Source organism: Poecilia latipinna, unplaced genomic scaffold (assembly GCF_001443285.1).
Source record: "Poecilia latipinna isolate Pla-1442-1.1 unplaced genomic scaffold, P_latipinna-1.0 Scaffold156, whole genome shotgun sequence".
Taxonomy (NCBI): domain Eukaryota; kingdom Metazoa; phylum Chordata; class Actinopteri; order Cyprinodontiformes; family Poeciliidae; genus Poecilia; species Poecilia latipinna.
This window is the reverse complement of record NW_015112772.1, coordinates 94,507-110,845: the sequence shown is the minus strand read 5'-3', so window position 1 is coordinate 110,845 and position 16,339 is coordinate 94,507. Positions and strand designations below refer to the sequence as shown.

Below are 16,339 nucleotides of genomic sequence, written 5' to 3'. Positions count from 1 at the left end.
CGTCCTCGGTTCGGTGAATTGTGTGGGGGGTGGGGGGGGGGGTTTTTCCATTAAAAAAAAAAAAAAACTACAAAAAACCCCCCAGTTTTTTCTTGATTTATTACATCCACACAAAGCAGAACAAGCATCTACAGCAGTAATGACTTTAGTGGGATTTCTACCAGAACAAACTATAAAAGGGAATGAACAACAGAAGAGAGGTGAGGGGAAAAAGAAAAAGAAAAACGAGCAAAAATCCATTTTGTTTGATGTTAGTGTCTCAGCCTTGCAGAAGATTCTACAGGAAAAACCCTGAGAAATAACATTAGGGGCATCTTGTAATGTGATTTCTGCTATGTGTGAATATGAGATTTCTAATGGATCCGAGCACATTAGAGCAGTCTTTATCTGTAGTATTTATTCCCCCTTGGTTTCAAATGCAATTTGCCAAGTACGACATTTCACTCAGCTCCAGTTTACCAGCTTTCTGGCTTGAAGGGATATGGGGGAGAATAATAATATAATAAGGGATATGGGGGGTGGGGGGGGGAGGCCTGTACAGTATAGCATTTGCGACAAATTGGTACTTTATAAGAAGCATATTCTGTCCCTGTTATTTGGAGAATATGCAAAGATAATAGCTGTAGGAGAGAGGTTCTGCTGTGTTTTTGAACATTTTCATCTACGTGTGATTGCAGTGAGGGGAGATTTAGGAGGGGGTTGCATTGGCAGATGCGTTAGACCTTTCCAACACTTCAATATTCAAAATATGTTTGTATTCTCAAAAGGTTTCACAGTAGTATGGGGATTTGGAAGGACAAACGTGGGCGTTCTGGTCAGAACAACCCAATCTTTCTCTGTAACATAGGTGTACAGTAAAACCTAAAAATGCTTCTTTTTTTTTCATTCCCCCAAAGTTAATTTTTTTTTAAGCAAAAATTATTATCACAAGTTTTAAAATTATATCGTTAATAACACCTGTGTGGTTTTGAAGTTTTACTATTTCATCTCATGGCTCTTATGCTGAATATCAAGTGTTAACATGCTATAGCTACATTACAGCTTAAATTTTAAAAAAGTTATGCATGTACAAGATCACTGGAGATTCTGTTCTTTTAGCTCAGTGTGTGGGTGATGAAATTGGTTATCCATTTGTCACAAGTCTTCCTTTACAGCAGCCATAGCTGTAAATATGCTGCGCAAAAATCTTAATATAGTTGTTTGAAAAAAAATGTCTTTAATGTCATTCTCTGAAATAAGATCTAGAAAGTTAGATAACTTTCTGTTTTGAACAGAAGTTTATTTTTTGCCTGTTTGCTTTCGGTGCCTTTGGCTTAATGAGTCTTTTTTTTTTTATCTATCATAACAGCTTTTGGTTCTAATCTGAATGTAGACTTAATCAATGGCAAATTTATAATTTTCCCGTGAAGAGAGAAACAGAAATAAAATGAAGCTCATACTTAAATAAAATAATAAAAAAAAACAAACAAACAAACAAAAAACACCTTTCTGGTATTTCTCAAGATTTAATCCAAATGTTGTTTTCAGAGCACTGAGCTATTTGGGGCAATGTGACATTTTCAGAGCAGCCAACCAGTGTCCCAATTCTTACATCGTGAGAAGGACAAAGATTCATATCCGCCCTCAGTTTTCCTGGCACTCTGATGTCTGCTTTTGAGTTATGAGGGTCACGGCATCCCTGATTAACATTCTCATTTACATGTTTCTGTCAGCATTTCCGCAAATCGTCCCAAATCAACCAATACGGCGCTCTCCGAGCTCTCCAGGGGCTTAATGAGCTAAATTAAGAAGGAAGTCATTTAACCCCTGCCTGCAACGCAATCACGCGCCCATATGCACAGCCTCGGCGTTGCTCGGCATACCTGCTCATCACAACCAAACAGGCAGGAGCGCGCCAGCACGTACGCACCGTTGTATCTGCCTCACCTCCACCCCAGATTTCAGTAGATGCGAGATGGAGCAAGGCCATTATGCAAATATCAGGTGTCAAGTGTAAATGAGGTTGGAGGGATGGGTAACAGAAGTATTGAATATCACACTGGCTCCCTTGGCAACAGCGCCGAGGTACAGTAATGAGAGCATTCCAGGATGTGGGCTGGCAAAAGCTTCGTTACACTGAAAGATAGAAATGTGAGAGATATGAATTTAGTCCGCTGGGTCTCGCTGGTTTAAAAAGCATAGACGGCACCATCTGCTTAGTGCGGTACAAAGGAGATTTGAACAGGCGGGTTCTATTCTTATAAATCTGCGAGAGTTAAAGCTGCATCAACTTTTTATAGGAAGATTGAGAAAGTCATTTTATCGCAGAATAATATTTATTTAAGCGACATGATGTGAACAAAATACCGGATTTCTGTTTGCAGACATGTTTTATACATGCTTCCCCAAAGCTTGATAATGGGTCCTAATGCCTAATTAATTGCCTCACTTCAGTTTCTCATCATCTCATCCTATTGCTCAGACCGTCTTCTTTGTTCATCTGGCTCTCTTCTTTCGCCGACTCATCTCCTGCTCTCCCATGGGTCCTCATGCAAAGATAAAACATTCCCGCTATTAAAAAGACCCGAGCCGACAACCGTTAATTTAATTATTGATAACAATCTGAACAAATAATTGTCTAAAGGTCATCTAAATGTTAAACTTGAAGTCTCCGTGATCACGTTATTTTCATTGGAGGAAACCAACCCGTAGAAAAACAGTCTGCCAATGAAAGCTTAATGTTTTTTGTTTTTGTTTTTTAAGAAAAGATCAATTTCACATACCTGCTTGCCTTCCCAAACCATAATCACTGTTAAATAGATTATGAGATGATTTCATTGGGGATTTTTTTCTACTACAGTGTTAAACTAAGGCTGGCTTGGTTTTCCAAGCTGAGCTCCCCACTGTTATGTCACTAGAAACATCTCATTCAGCGAGAGTTTGTTCCTTTCTCTCCTTTATTCTGAATTTTGGCCGCGTAAGGAAACCCATTCAACGACACAAACCACATCATTTATTTCAGTAGCCCCAAAAACATATCCTAATTTCACCATTCACAGTGACTCAGTGATTGCTAATATGATTGTTCAAAGCATTTATGACTTTTTTTTTTAACTTGATCAGGCATCAACAGAGCAGAAAGTGTTTTGAAACCACTTCAGAAACGGTGTTTGTTGATTGAACTGAAATAAAAAGAATAGCATTCGTAGCCAAGCCTTGTACCGGAGCATTAATAAGCGTAAACTATGTGATGAATAATAGCAAATGAACAACAGGAAAATAAGAGGCAGGGAGATGATTATTCCTGTGCTAGTATCACTTTTTTCATTTATGTTGTTGCTGAATGGCTTTTACTTTTTTGTCTTAAATGCTTTTCTTTGAACCAGCTAAGAGTTGCACCGGTCTCTCGGGTATATTTATTTATCTGGTTTTTGTTTGTTTGTTTGTTTTTTTTACAGTGACACTGGCACAGTTGAGTAAACAACTAAATGTAAAGGCCAGAAAAAAATTATGCATTCAATATCTCCAGCTTAATAAGTTTTAACAACTTCATTTTGTAGAACAAGTTTACCAACAGAGCTGTTTTTCCACAACTTTAAGCAACTTTAAAAAAATGTATTCAAAAAACACTCCTTTGTAAAAATGAGTTTATATTAAACCAGCCTTTGTTGTAATCCATCCACCCATTTTCTTTACGCCCTTGTCCCTTAGTGGGGTCGGGAGGGTTGCTCGCCCGGAACGTTGCAGCTAATGTTCCCTTCAAGAGGTGGGGTACACCCTGGACAGGTCACCAGTCTGTCGCAGAGCAACACAGAGGACAAACAACCATGGACACACACTCACACCTAGGGGCAATTTGCCAATTAACCTGACAGTCATGTTTTTGGACTGTGGGAGGAAACCGGAGTACCCAGAGAAAACCCACGCACGCACAGGGAGAACATGCAAACTCCATGCAGAAAGACCCCGGGCCGGGAATCAAACCCAGAACCTTCTTGCTGCAAGGCAACAAACAGCTCTACCAGCTGCGCCAACTGTGCAGCCCCTTTGTCATAATGGCATCTTTTTTTTTTTACCATTCATTCCAGTGTTTTGCTAATTATTGGTTCACATTTGCGTCTTTCAACACTAACCAGACACATTAAAAGCCCTACTATGGAAACTTGCTTTGTTTTATTATGATGACATTTTCACCCAAAAGGAACTTTTATGGTTTTGTTACTCTTAGCACGAATACCTCTGCAGGAGCTTGTTTTGGTGAAATGCTGTCTGACTATGTGGTAGGACACCAAAAATATATATCAGCATGACTGCGGTGGTTGTTCTAAACTGCTAATTGAATGAATGCTGACTGTGTAATAAGAGCTCCAGCAACTGCTTCAGCACAGTGGCTATAGAAAACAGATTAAACTTGTCTTTGAGTGGAAGACTACAGCTAAGTAGAACGGAATAATAACAGTTAAAATAATTTTATTTCAGAAACAGAGAACACAAAAGTACATGCCAAAAGCATATAGCAAATGTACAGACAGTAAAACGGGTGTATTGAAATCCTTTCCATTGCATTTTCATCCTCAGTTCCCCACATGTTGCAGCACAGACAGTAACTTCCACTCTCTCCCAGGAGACGAGGCTGTCAGCTTCAGCAACATAAAGGGATGGCAGTGACTGCATCCTGCAGCTTGTTGTTGAACCAGAATCTCTCATAATCAAAACTTGCTTAGATAATTAGGTTAGTTTGTCATTTCTCGGCCCACAAGACGGACTCGGGGTGGGAGAGAGAGTGGGCCGCCAGCTGTCATGCAGACAGGTAAAATGGATCAGTTGTGTCTCATTTTATCAGTGAGTTGTTACTGTCAGTTTCAGAGCCTTGGTGCTGATGTTGGTAAATAGGTTTTTGAGAAAGGGAAAAAAAAAAAAAACACAGTTGTTGCTTCCCCCTCATAAAAAGTTGGCATATGATAGTATTTTTTTTTTTCACTCAACAATTCTGTTCATATATGCAACAGAAAAATGTGGATGTTTTTGTTCAGCAGCGTCTACATGTGAGATTATAGTTCTCAGTTGGGGAAAAAATGCAAACTTCCTTCCATGTCAGAAATTCAAATTTAAGACTCGAAAGTGATGAAAAATACACACAGATTAAATTTAAAATAAGCTAAATAGTTGTTGTTTTTTTTATGCTACAAAGCTCCACAACAACAGATCAGTCTTCTGGCATTCAGTGACAGGATAAATACTGTTAAAGAGTGTTCAGTGTAAAAATGGGGCGTCTGATTTGGAAACCGATGTCAAATGTTGGATAATTTGTGAGTTATTTGTCGGTTACGATCCTTCAAGTGTGCTTAAGGCACTTTTACCCTGTATTTTTCATCTCTTTCATCTTTGCGTCATCTTTCATACTATAGTTTAAGGCAGATTGAAACACTGCAACGTATTCCCTAAATGGACTCTTTATTATCAAGGTTATGTTGCAGGGCCCTTAAGACCCATGGTAGCTTTATCCTTTCTGGGTTCACAGTGGTGGACTGAGTTTCCCACTGAATGCAAGAGCAGATTCTCTGGCAATCCTAGCTGCAGGCTAAAACCCAAAATTTCAAATAGCATTTTACCAGCCTGAGACTATTTTTTATAGTTTTTTTTTTTTTGTTGTTTTTTTTTAGACTCGCCATTGGAGAGCTGATGTCAAGTAGGGTTTTCTGAACCTCCATGCTTCTCTTTTCACAAACTCGACCACCTTGTATCTCACAGAACTCCATTCACAGCTCTTTTTATGAGTGCATTTGTGAAAATGTTTCAGCCACAGTTGAGGCTTGAACAAGTGACCATTTTTGAAAGGTTAAGCTATAACATGTAGATGAAGTGCAGTACATGTGGAAGTATTTACACTTTTATCCAACTCACGTTTTTCATGTTATAGCACGAGATTTAGTTATTTATTTATTTTTAATAATACAATTGAAAGCAGCCTCTTGGAGCACACCGTACAGGTCAAGGATAAAGCAGGGTTGGGATCTAATACAAGTTTTCACACAGAGCACAGTTCAATCCATCATTCAAAAAAATGGAAACAGCATAGCACATCTGCAAATCGACCAAAATATGACTGTCCACATAAAGTGATGACTAGCTGGCAAACAGAGCCTCTCTAAGGGAAACAGTGTAGGTGCCTTTAGTGGCTTTAAAGAGGTTTCACAGATCCACTACTCAGGCGGCAGAACTATTAGTCTTGCTGTCCACTAATCTTTCCTTTATGAAAGAGGTTTCAACATAAAAATCTGTTTTGAAAGAACGTGCCAAGATGTTGAGTTTACAGTTTGCAGCAGGACATATAGAGGATGTGGCTAGATCGGATCAAACCTTTTTTTTTGCCTTACATTCAAAATTCTTTTGAAAAAGAAATGTGCAAGAATGACTAGTTATAAAAAGTTGGTGGAAACATTTTCAAGTAGACTTGCAGCCATAATTGTTGCAACAAAACTGTCAATACAGATATATATATATATATATATATATATATATATATATATATATATATATATATATATATATATATATATAACAAGTACGCATATTTGCGCAATTAGAGTACTTTTGCATCTGCTACGTGTCTATAGATGTAGGACGTATTTGTGAAACTGAAATGAAAATGTCACATTTAAACTTTTTCTGCAGCCAACATTTTTATATTTTATTGAGACGCATCTTCACCTCAGCCTCTGCTGTTTACTTTACATATTTTTTTTGTAGACACCAACTCAAAATAAGACGGATTAGCAAGCTGCCACTTCCATCATCTTATGTTACAGCCCAACACTCGTGCTTATTAAATTAAACATGGACAGGGCATTTCTGCAGATTTAACTCCAGCCTGCATTTCACCCCTTTTACTGTTTGATTGTATAATCATCAGGTCCTTTAACGGATTGTATTAAATAATTTACATCATTTATAGTTAATTATCTTGCTAATTCATTTAAAACCCAATGGTCTGCTTTGAAATGTACCCAGCAGGGACTCTTCTTGTCCACTCTCCTCGTTCCCCTTGCCGTCATCTTCCTCTCCCGTTCTCCTCAGTGCCCTTTGGTAATCTTGATACTTGAAATATTTCATAGACAGGCTCTCTGTTTACCCATATGGCCAAGTGCATAAAAGCTCGCCACTCACACACATTGCCCCCCCACACCTGTCACTTTCTTAAAGTGAAACACTCAAAGTTAAAGGTCAGTGCTAGCTCAAGGTTGCCTCTCTCTCTCTCTCTCTCTCTCTCTCTCTCTCCCTTTCCCCCTAGAGAGCCCTCTCTGGTGGACACCGGCTCACACTCAGACGAAGACATGGCATTACAAAAAGCCGTCTTCGGAGAGGCTATGAAGGGATCAATGAATAATTTAACCCCTAACATCATCTTTCCCCCCTTGCCAGTAATGTATCCACAAACATCGTTGGGTGTGTGGGGAAGTATTGCCACTTTCATTCAGCTGACGCCCCCTGCTTGTCGAGGGGCGGCTGTTTCGCCGGCGTAATGTGATGTGTGGGTGCGTTATCGGAGCTGTAGGTATGACAGACACACAGCCCTGGAGCTGACTTCCTGGAATTGCATTTTGTTGGCCGTCTCCAATATGAGACCTGTCACCTCGTTCCCTCCAGGCCATGCAAACCGTGATTGAGGCATTTCTGTGAGGTGTCACTATCAAGGGTACACACTTGTGAAGGTTTTTTTTTTTGTGTGTGTTTGTCTCTGCTTGTGTGCAATGGGTAATAGGCTGCAGAAGAGTTTTATACGTTTTCAATTATATGTCTTCTTCTTTTCAGTTTTTCTCTCTCTCCATTGTTCATTTTCTTGCCGTCTCTCCCTTCTACCCTGGATTTTCCCTTACTTCTCCCTTTACTTTCTTCTTCACCTCCTGTGCCCTCTCCTCCTCTAGTCCTCTGTCAACACTGTCATAGTTTGGGAAGCCCTTCAGTGTATTACAGACCTCTCACCAGCGGTTCTCTTTATGGCACTTTCTCTTTTTAAATTCAATCAGGCTTCAATGGAGCGCCCAGAACCATTTCAATTTACTACCTGGATGCCACAGGATGGAAAGTCCTACACCAACAGAAGGGCCTAAATGGAACTGAGGGCTGAGATAGAAGAGACGAGAGGTGGAGGAAAGGTCTGGAAAGGAGGGAGGGAGTTGTACTGAAGTGGTGCCACATAGAAATAACACAGAAGGAGAAGCAAAAATAGAAGGAGGAATGGGAATTAAAGGGGAGCAGGGTAAGGGAAAAAGATGACATTAGAGGGGACAGGCTGAAATGTTACAGAGAATAAGAGGCTATGGAGAGTGGAGAGACGGACAACAGCTGAGGCAGATATATCCGTCCGTCCGTCCGTCCGTCCGTCCGTCCATCCATCCATCCATACATACATACATACATACACACCTATACACACACACACGCGCACACACACACACACACACACACATACATACATAGACTGAGCTGATTCAACTCTAGAAATGTATGTATAGAATTGCGTCATAAAAATTGTTCAGGAAACTTCAAAATAAAAATAAAAAACTGCCATCTACTCTGCTGTACTCTTCAGGGCAACTTTCCATTCATTTGCCCCCCTTTGGGCCAAAATAGACTCATGTCAGTCATGGCTTGCAACCTTTTGTGTGTTGGTTTGCAGGTTAAGTGTTTTTCTCAGTACTTTTCAGGCGAATTGAAAAGTGCCTTAACACTTGGCTCTCTCAGGAATAGTTGCCATTTCAGGCTTGCTGAGTCATTCACTGAACCATGAGTGTCCTTCCCCGGCCCAGTAGTTTATACATCTCCCATCAACTCTGCCTAGAATAGATTGCGATGCGTATTAGTGTACGCATATATTGCTAGTGTCTACAACGGTAGCAGCTCATGCGCTCGTTTTCTTGCCTTTGCTTCATCTGTGTCTAAAGAAAATCATTTCCATCTCTATTTTCAGATGTTTGGCAGTGGCACAGATTATTTTCCTCTCTGCCTTCTCGCTGCCTCTGTGGCATTTTAGTTTGAGTAGTACATTTAATTAGGCCAGAAGACAGGGCTATTCATTTACGCTTTGATTTCTACTGTTATAACTTTTTCTTTCTGAGAAGCAACCCTCCAAATACTTGAGGGAAAGCTGCAGTCTCTCAGCAGGGGTCACCTTGAAGTAGTTCTTGATTAATTCCTGACATTTTCCCTTGGTTTTGCAGCGAGGTTAGTTTTTTTTTGTTTGTTTGTTTTTTGTTTTTCCCATGGATTCTGTTTTGTAACAGGACAGATTGATTTGTCTAATGTCAGCATTTTCACTGGGAATAATTGATATTCTGCTTTTTATTTCCTGGTTTACTTTATTAAAGGAGTCCCGTCCCTCTGTGGGAGGCCACTTAGAGTGATGCTTCTTAATCAGGCTTGTTTTGTAAGCAGGAGATGAACACTTAAAATATTGAAGTCATGAGGAGAATACAATAAGACCTGAAGCAGTTTTTGTTTGCACCTGGTCCTCTGACGATAGAATTGTGTCTTAGCGAAGAAATTTGTGGCTGTTATCTAGAAAATAAGCAATTAAAGGGGCCTTTCACCCACATACCCCTGTCACAAACAGGGCCATCACCTGCCGCTCTGCCTGTATTGACTTATATTGTACAGTGAGCACAAAAGCAGTAATTTAGTCCCAGCAAACTCCCATTGTGACACCCAGGCATCTTTGCCTCTCTGTGGTCTTAATGGCCACAATGTTGCTTGTGAGAAAGCTGATTCTCTCCTCTTGTCCCACAGCCATCCTCTGTTCACAAGGCGGTAAATGAGGAAAGCAGCAAAAAATACATCTGTTAACTGCCATTAAAATAAATGGGAGAGGGTCTCTATTTTTCTCTGTGGGTTGGGGGAGGAGGGGTTGCATTTCTTGCACAGGTTTCAGGGCATTGGTACATTTTTCAAATGCACAGCAACACAGTATAAAGATTGTTCACACTGGCTCAAGTGTATACAAACAGGCACACTTTGTTATCAACAAAGCCAAGAATTACTCATACCCCTCATATGTTGTAGGTTTTACGTCATAATTATTTTGTGGCATGTTTCTTCATGTTAAGCATATTCAGACATCTGATTGGGAGCTGATAGAGAATCAGTGGTTGATGGCAAGAAGACATTCCAACCCCATTACTTAAGACAAAAATATCAGAGGAAATACAAGAAGTTGATCAGCAAGTATAAAAAGGTTTTGATTTCTGGAAAGTCAATAAATTATTTTCCAGCTATTATTGATGATTGCATATATTTAAATTGATGGCAGCATTTCTTTTCCCGTGTTGTATTGCATTTTGCAAGATGCCCAGCTCATCACCTACCAGAAGCAAACGTCTTCAACTTTAAATCTATATCAGCCAGGAGTATAAATAGTGTACATTAGTTATACAGTATACTTTTTGCATCCTTTATATCTCATTTTAAAACTGTGTCAACCAAAGAAAATCTACACTAACGTAAAACTGTAAAGTTGCATAATTATTTCAATAACAGTATGTTATCCTCAACTACTCAAATATGTCTTCAAAAGCGAAAAATGACTACGATATTCATGCCCACGATTACCATTTGTACAATTTCCACTGAGGGAAAATTACACTGAGGGACACCTGAGCTCCTAAAGGAACTTTTTAACCTTCTAAGCAGTTCAGTCTTGAGGAAATTTGCTGGAAGTTGCAGATAAAAAACGATGAACTGGTTAAATGACATGTTGTTGCATTCAGACCAGCTGAGCATGCAGTTTCAAGTTATTTCTCCTGTCTTCTGTGTGCAATTGTGAGAGACTTTTATCATCTTCTGACAATAAAGAGCAAAAAGCATCAAACCTTTCTTTTATCCCTGAGCAGACATGCAGTTCAGGGTGGCTTTAGTTGGCATTTAGGAATCAAAGGATAGAAGTACTGAGCTAGCATCACCGTGTACACCTGAGAGCACCTTGACCACATTACCGCTCTGCAGAAAAGACTAACGAGAGACACACTCTTTGATACAATTAGAGGGAGATAAAGAGATGGAGGGTGGGGAGCATGCTGTAGCAAGATGGAGGACTAGGCCAATAGCGGCTGTAAGGTGGTGATTTGTCTTTGAGGCTCTGTGGTGTTGGTGTTGGCAGCGTCAGCTAAACAAGGCCATCTCATTTCCTGTTGTCTGCAGGAAGCGGCTGTCTGCTTCTGCTGCTGCTGCTTCTCAGAGCCCCCGGTCATCAATCTCCTCCTTTTAATTGGTCTGCACCACACTGCGACATGCCAGCACACACACACACACACACACACCGAGACTCACGCAAACATTCACACACGAGCATGCACATGTATTGACAGAAATATGTGTAGAGATATAAATGCCAAAGTGGGCGATTACACGTGAGGGCACAGTCCCCATGCGGTTTGCAGACTTGAAGTTGTCAGACCTTTTCAAGTTTACCTCATTTTGTTTTCATTCTCACGTTAATGTGGAATTAATTTAGTCGGTTCCTCATTACATTCCACACAACAATGCCTTTAATGACACAGCAAAAAAAAAAAAAAAAATGTGTTGAAACATTTCTGCCTTTTCTTCTGACAAGCACTGTTGAATAATTAGTCATTTGGTCCCCAAGATTAAGCTTAAAACGATGGTGTTCACATAGTGCTTATGTAGAGAACTCTTAGTACTAAAACCGTGTTTTCTTAGTTCAGCTGAAGGAGAATGTAGTTCAGGGATTTGACTTTAGAAGTCAGACATGCAAGGAATCTTTTTGCTAGGGATTCAGTCACCCTAAGCTCCAGTTCCTCAGCTTTTAATGCTGGGACTTCACCTATAAGGACCAGAAAAGTGATGATGCTCTGCTACAAATTATTTTTTTCTTTCCATTTTTGCATTTTTGGAAAGAAGTTCAGTCACAGTCATATCAATAAGACTCATTAGCTTGATTATTACCAAGATAACTACACAGGTTAACAAACTAGGAAAAAAACAAACCTTGTTATATCTGGCACTGACATCTAGAAAAGGCCACCAAGAACGTATTCATTTAATATCCAATGATACAATATGGTATCCAATTTATAGAAAGATTTTCAGCTTTAGTTGTTTTAATTTTGTTAAATTCAGCTTAAACTGAACACCATTACCACTCTCAAGGGTTTACTGTACTTTTTCCGCAAACACACATATCATATCTGTCTACTAAAGATGAGGGAATGAATGATGACCTCAAAGATCCTCCTTTCAAGAAATATATTTTAAGTAAATATACATCTTTTAAGTATATTTTAAAATAATTTACTACTTAAGACTTGAAAACACCAAAATCTATTTGATAATCCTCCCAAAAAGTTGTTGTTGTTTTTTTATTTAAGAGGTACACAACAGAAATACAGAAAATGCACTCCCACCCACAAGCTAAGTTATAAAGCTTAAGGCGATAGAGGGAAAACAAATAGTGTGTTTCTGCAAGATCATAGAGCAGGAATAGATAGAATGCTGCCCTTTATCTGTTGTCTCTCTTTTTACAGATTATCAACACATTCTGGTCCTTAATCAATTTATATAGGTACATTGCCAAAAAAAAAGTAAAGAAAAAAGTGTCTTTTATGGAAGATGTAAATTTTATAATACATTATTCAAAAGCGTGTCTGCACTGATGAAGACCCACTTCAGCATTCCTAATGCTTGAAGAACTCAGTGGGGCAGCCTGACCTGTTTTCTGATTATTTCAACTAGAAATAGAAAATCATGTGGTAATTAACTGAAAGGAAGCTGTAGTTTGACAGCAAAAATAACTTGTATTGGGTTTCTTGGTGATATTGGGATACATTTTTACACACATTTGTAAGTATAATTTCATAAGTTGATATTTAAATACACACTTTTCTTTTATTCAAAAGTTATTTTTGTAACTCGGATAAATTATTTAAAGCCTAACAGTCACAAAGTCTTAAATAGTTTACTTCAGTAACAAAGGCTACATGTGATTTTTAGAACGTGTGGAACCATTCTCTGTGAAATATATTTTCAAAATGTGGTAAGGTCAAGCACAAAACTACGAGAAACAAACAGCACTAATAGACTATCATAATGACAGCTATTTTTCTCTGGCAGGCATTATAGTCCATATGGAGGCTGTATGCAGTAAGGTCACCTGAGCATAGACTCCACTATTAAACTGTTGTAATCTCACAGTTTAAAGTAAAGGTTCTGATTATGAAGCCCATTTATACCTTCAGCTGCGAGCATATAGACACTCTCACTCACCTAATTTCCATACAGATTTGCATATTGCTGTCTTCCTCTTTGTTTTGTTTTTTTTTCCTTCTCTTTTTTTCTTCTTCTCTCACAAAGACACATGCCGATGGCACCACACACGTACAGACTGTAAGCACATACACCTTAAGCACACGAAAAGCCTTCGGTGTGTGTGAGATGCAGCATCAGGGGCCAAGAGCAGAGCATGAAACAGTGGGAAGTCTGGCGGAGGCGTGGGCGGTGTGTGGGAAGACCATATGCATTTCATCAGGGAATGATGAAAACACATGAACACACTCTTAATCGCAGGCAATACTGTCAAGTATTAAAAAAAAAAAAAAAAAAAATCAGACTTTTTTTTGTTTGTTTTAACCACATACACACCCTTTGAGCAAATTCAGTACAGGCTGCAGTTGATAAACACCAACTGGGATCTTAATTCTTTCTTGAAACCTGTTTGTGATAAAGGAAAACGGATTCTCTGTCAACTGGTCATGCAGCGGAAGCTGACTGAAGAAGCTGACACACTGCCATCTTGTGGTGGTTGTGGTAATTGCTTGAGTGACCAAAAAGCATAAGAAGGACCCAAAGCAAGTATGTGGCAGCACTTATGAATGAATTATTTTATCATTACGAGAATAAAAATAATGATTTAGTGATACGATGCAAGAAAACTGCTTTTTGTACTTGAGAGGTCGTATACTCAGGTGTTACCTCGTCAATGTAGTATCCCTGTAGAAATAATTAGGTTTTGTTTACTGAAGTGTGTAAAAATTACCACCGAATCATTACTGAATGCGCAATCCAATAACACTGAAAGCTGCATTTCTAGCACTTATTGACTAATCATCAGGCAGGAAAGCTAATGTTTATCGTACCATAAAACCCATAAAATGTCCCCAGCTATTAAAATCCATTTATGAGTTTTGAATACCGGAGTGATTGCGCTCTGCACCATGAAAGAATAATAGAGATAAGTGCTCCTGGCTGTTTTTGAATGTGCTGCTTTGATGTGTTGGTAAAACCAGGTAGATTTGACAACCATCACAGACGCAGGTATGCGGCAGCACACTCCTGCACTCTCTCCACCCTTCCGTCCCTCTCTCTGTTGGCAGAGCCGCAGTTTGCACTGTCCTTGGTGTGTGACAGAACAAGCCTTCCTCTCTGAGCGGCAAAATCAGAATTCACCATAGCTGATAGGTCCGTGCCTGAGGGGAATTCTGGGAGATTTAAAGACGCTGAGTCCCTAATCGATCTCAGCACACTCTTATTCTGCTGTCTTTCTCGAACCTTTGTCTTTATCCCATTTCTCTTTCAACGAGTAATATGCGGCGGTAGCAAATAGAGATAGATGATGGGATCCCAACCCTTTCAATTTAAAGAAGCATTTGTTACCTTGGGTTTAGTTTCTGCTGGGAAATGAATCCAAAAGTGTTGTTGGATACATTCTTCTCTGTCTGTTCTCATCTGTCTGAAAAGGTAATCAAACAGAGGGTTTGTTGTTATTTTTAAAAAGGCCATTTCTTTTGTTCTTTTTCTTCTTATTAGCCTTGTCCTTATTAATATGGATGTTTTATGCTGTTAGAAATTGTTCCTTTTTTTTAAATGTACATACACATAGGGCATGGCATCTACAATTATCTTGCTCTAGACCAAGGCGCTGACATCTGTTTCCTAATGACTGATAATTGCACGCTGTCAAGGACAATCATGAGGAGTGCTGCTAAGAAACTGACTTTGGAGTGCAACTGGTTCAGCAGTGGGGGGTTTAGAGGAAACCATGACTCCTTTCCTACGCCAGTGGTGTATTGCGAACACTTTCTTGAATAATTATTGATTTTATAGCACAATTAATAATATTAAACACACATGTATTGCTATTTTTCAATCTTATGTGTAAAGGTGAAAGGTATAGCAAAGTTTCCAGCTCAAAATTGAAGGTGATTTTTCCAGTGAGGAGGAGAAAGTTGCGAGTACTAGCTTGGAGACCAAACAAACCAGTCATTTACCACACTGGCAAATGACTGAACTGTAATAATAATAATAATAATTAAAAAAAAATCAGCTTTCCCATTGAAATTGGAGTTTTTCTTCCAATTCTGACATAATTTTTTAGTTTTTATTTTATTTTATTTTTTACACTTATGTGCACAGGCAGGCGTCAGCACATTCCTCTCAGCAAAACATCTTCGCAAGGGTCATTGTGCTTGTCTGACTTTTCTCCACATGCTATAATCAATTTGTGTTCAACTCATCAGGATTTAACTGTAACACAAAAAAACTGAGGCCCAGCATTAAACTAATTGGCAGAAGAAAGAAGATTTTTTTTGGAAGGATCAGATATTGGTTTATTGCCATACAATGTAAAAAAAAAAAAATCTCCACATAAAGTGTTTTCTCATAAATCTTATGCCTATAAGCAGTAGCAGCCCTGTTGGGGCCTTTGTTTACTCCGCGTGCGTCCGTCTTCACACATCACAACTTGCACTGTTTCCTTGTCGCTTAGCTTTTCTTTCCCTAAAATCACCTCAAATAGTTTCGTAACCCTGAGGCAAAACTGTCTTGAAGAGAAAGACAACTGAACAGAAAGACAAACGAAATGAAGAAAAGAGCAGTTAAACTTGATCTGCTTCGAAAAACAAGACACAGCGAAACTGTGGCTTATTTATGTCTTTTATCTTTAATATTCATAGGTTTTGTCTCCAAACTGTGTGGGCTTTGAAGTCAGAGTGGTGGATTTGCCATTGATGTCATTTAATTTATTGAAAACTGCTAAATGATTATCAGAGTTAATACCCTCTTCTTTCATTGTTTTTAAATAATAATAAAAAAGTAAAGCATGTTATTTCGAAAGTATTGCATTTCATGATACACCCACTGTTCAGTCTGTCGCGGCAGCGTGATGCCATGTTGCTTTGACAGATTTTGTCCGTTTGCTGCAGGGTCTAGACTGCAGCGCCATGTTGTCGAGCATCTGTTCTCTTTTATTTTAATTGGACGATTTGAGTTTTTGAACGTTACGAACACAGTGCTTTTTCTGTCGCCGTTGATCAGCAGCAATGTTTATCATTATCAGTAAATCACTTTGGCAACG

The 16,339-nt window shown here is 39.1% G+C and overlaps 1 protein-coding gene and 1 long non-coding RNA gene across 2 annotated transcripts in view; both read left to right on the top strand.

Annotated features, from left to right (window-relative positions):
- The window catches only part of exoc4 (exocyst complex component 4), a 127,857-nt gene that overhangs the window by 62,475 nt on the left and 49,043 nt on the right, over positions 1–16,339 (top strand). The window lies entirely within an intron of this gene.
- Positions 3,910–15,178, top strand: LOC106945678 (uncharacterized). Its single transcript, XR_001424612.1, has 3 exons — positions 3,910–4,028; positions 9,348–9,354; positions 15,166–15,178. It is a non-coding gene; the product is annotated as an uncharacterized LOC106945678 (long non-coding RNA).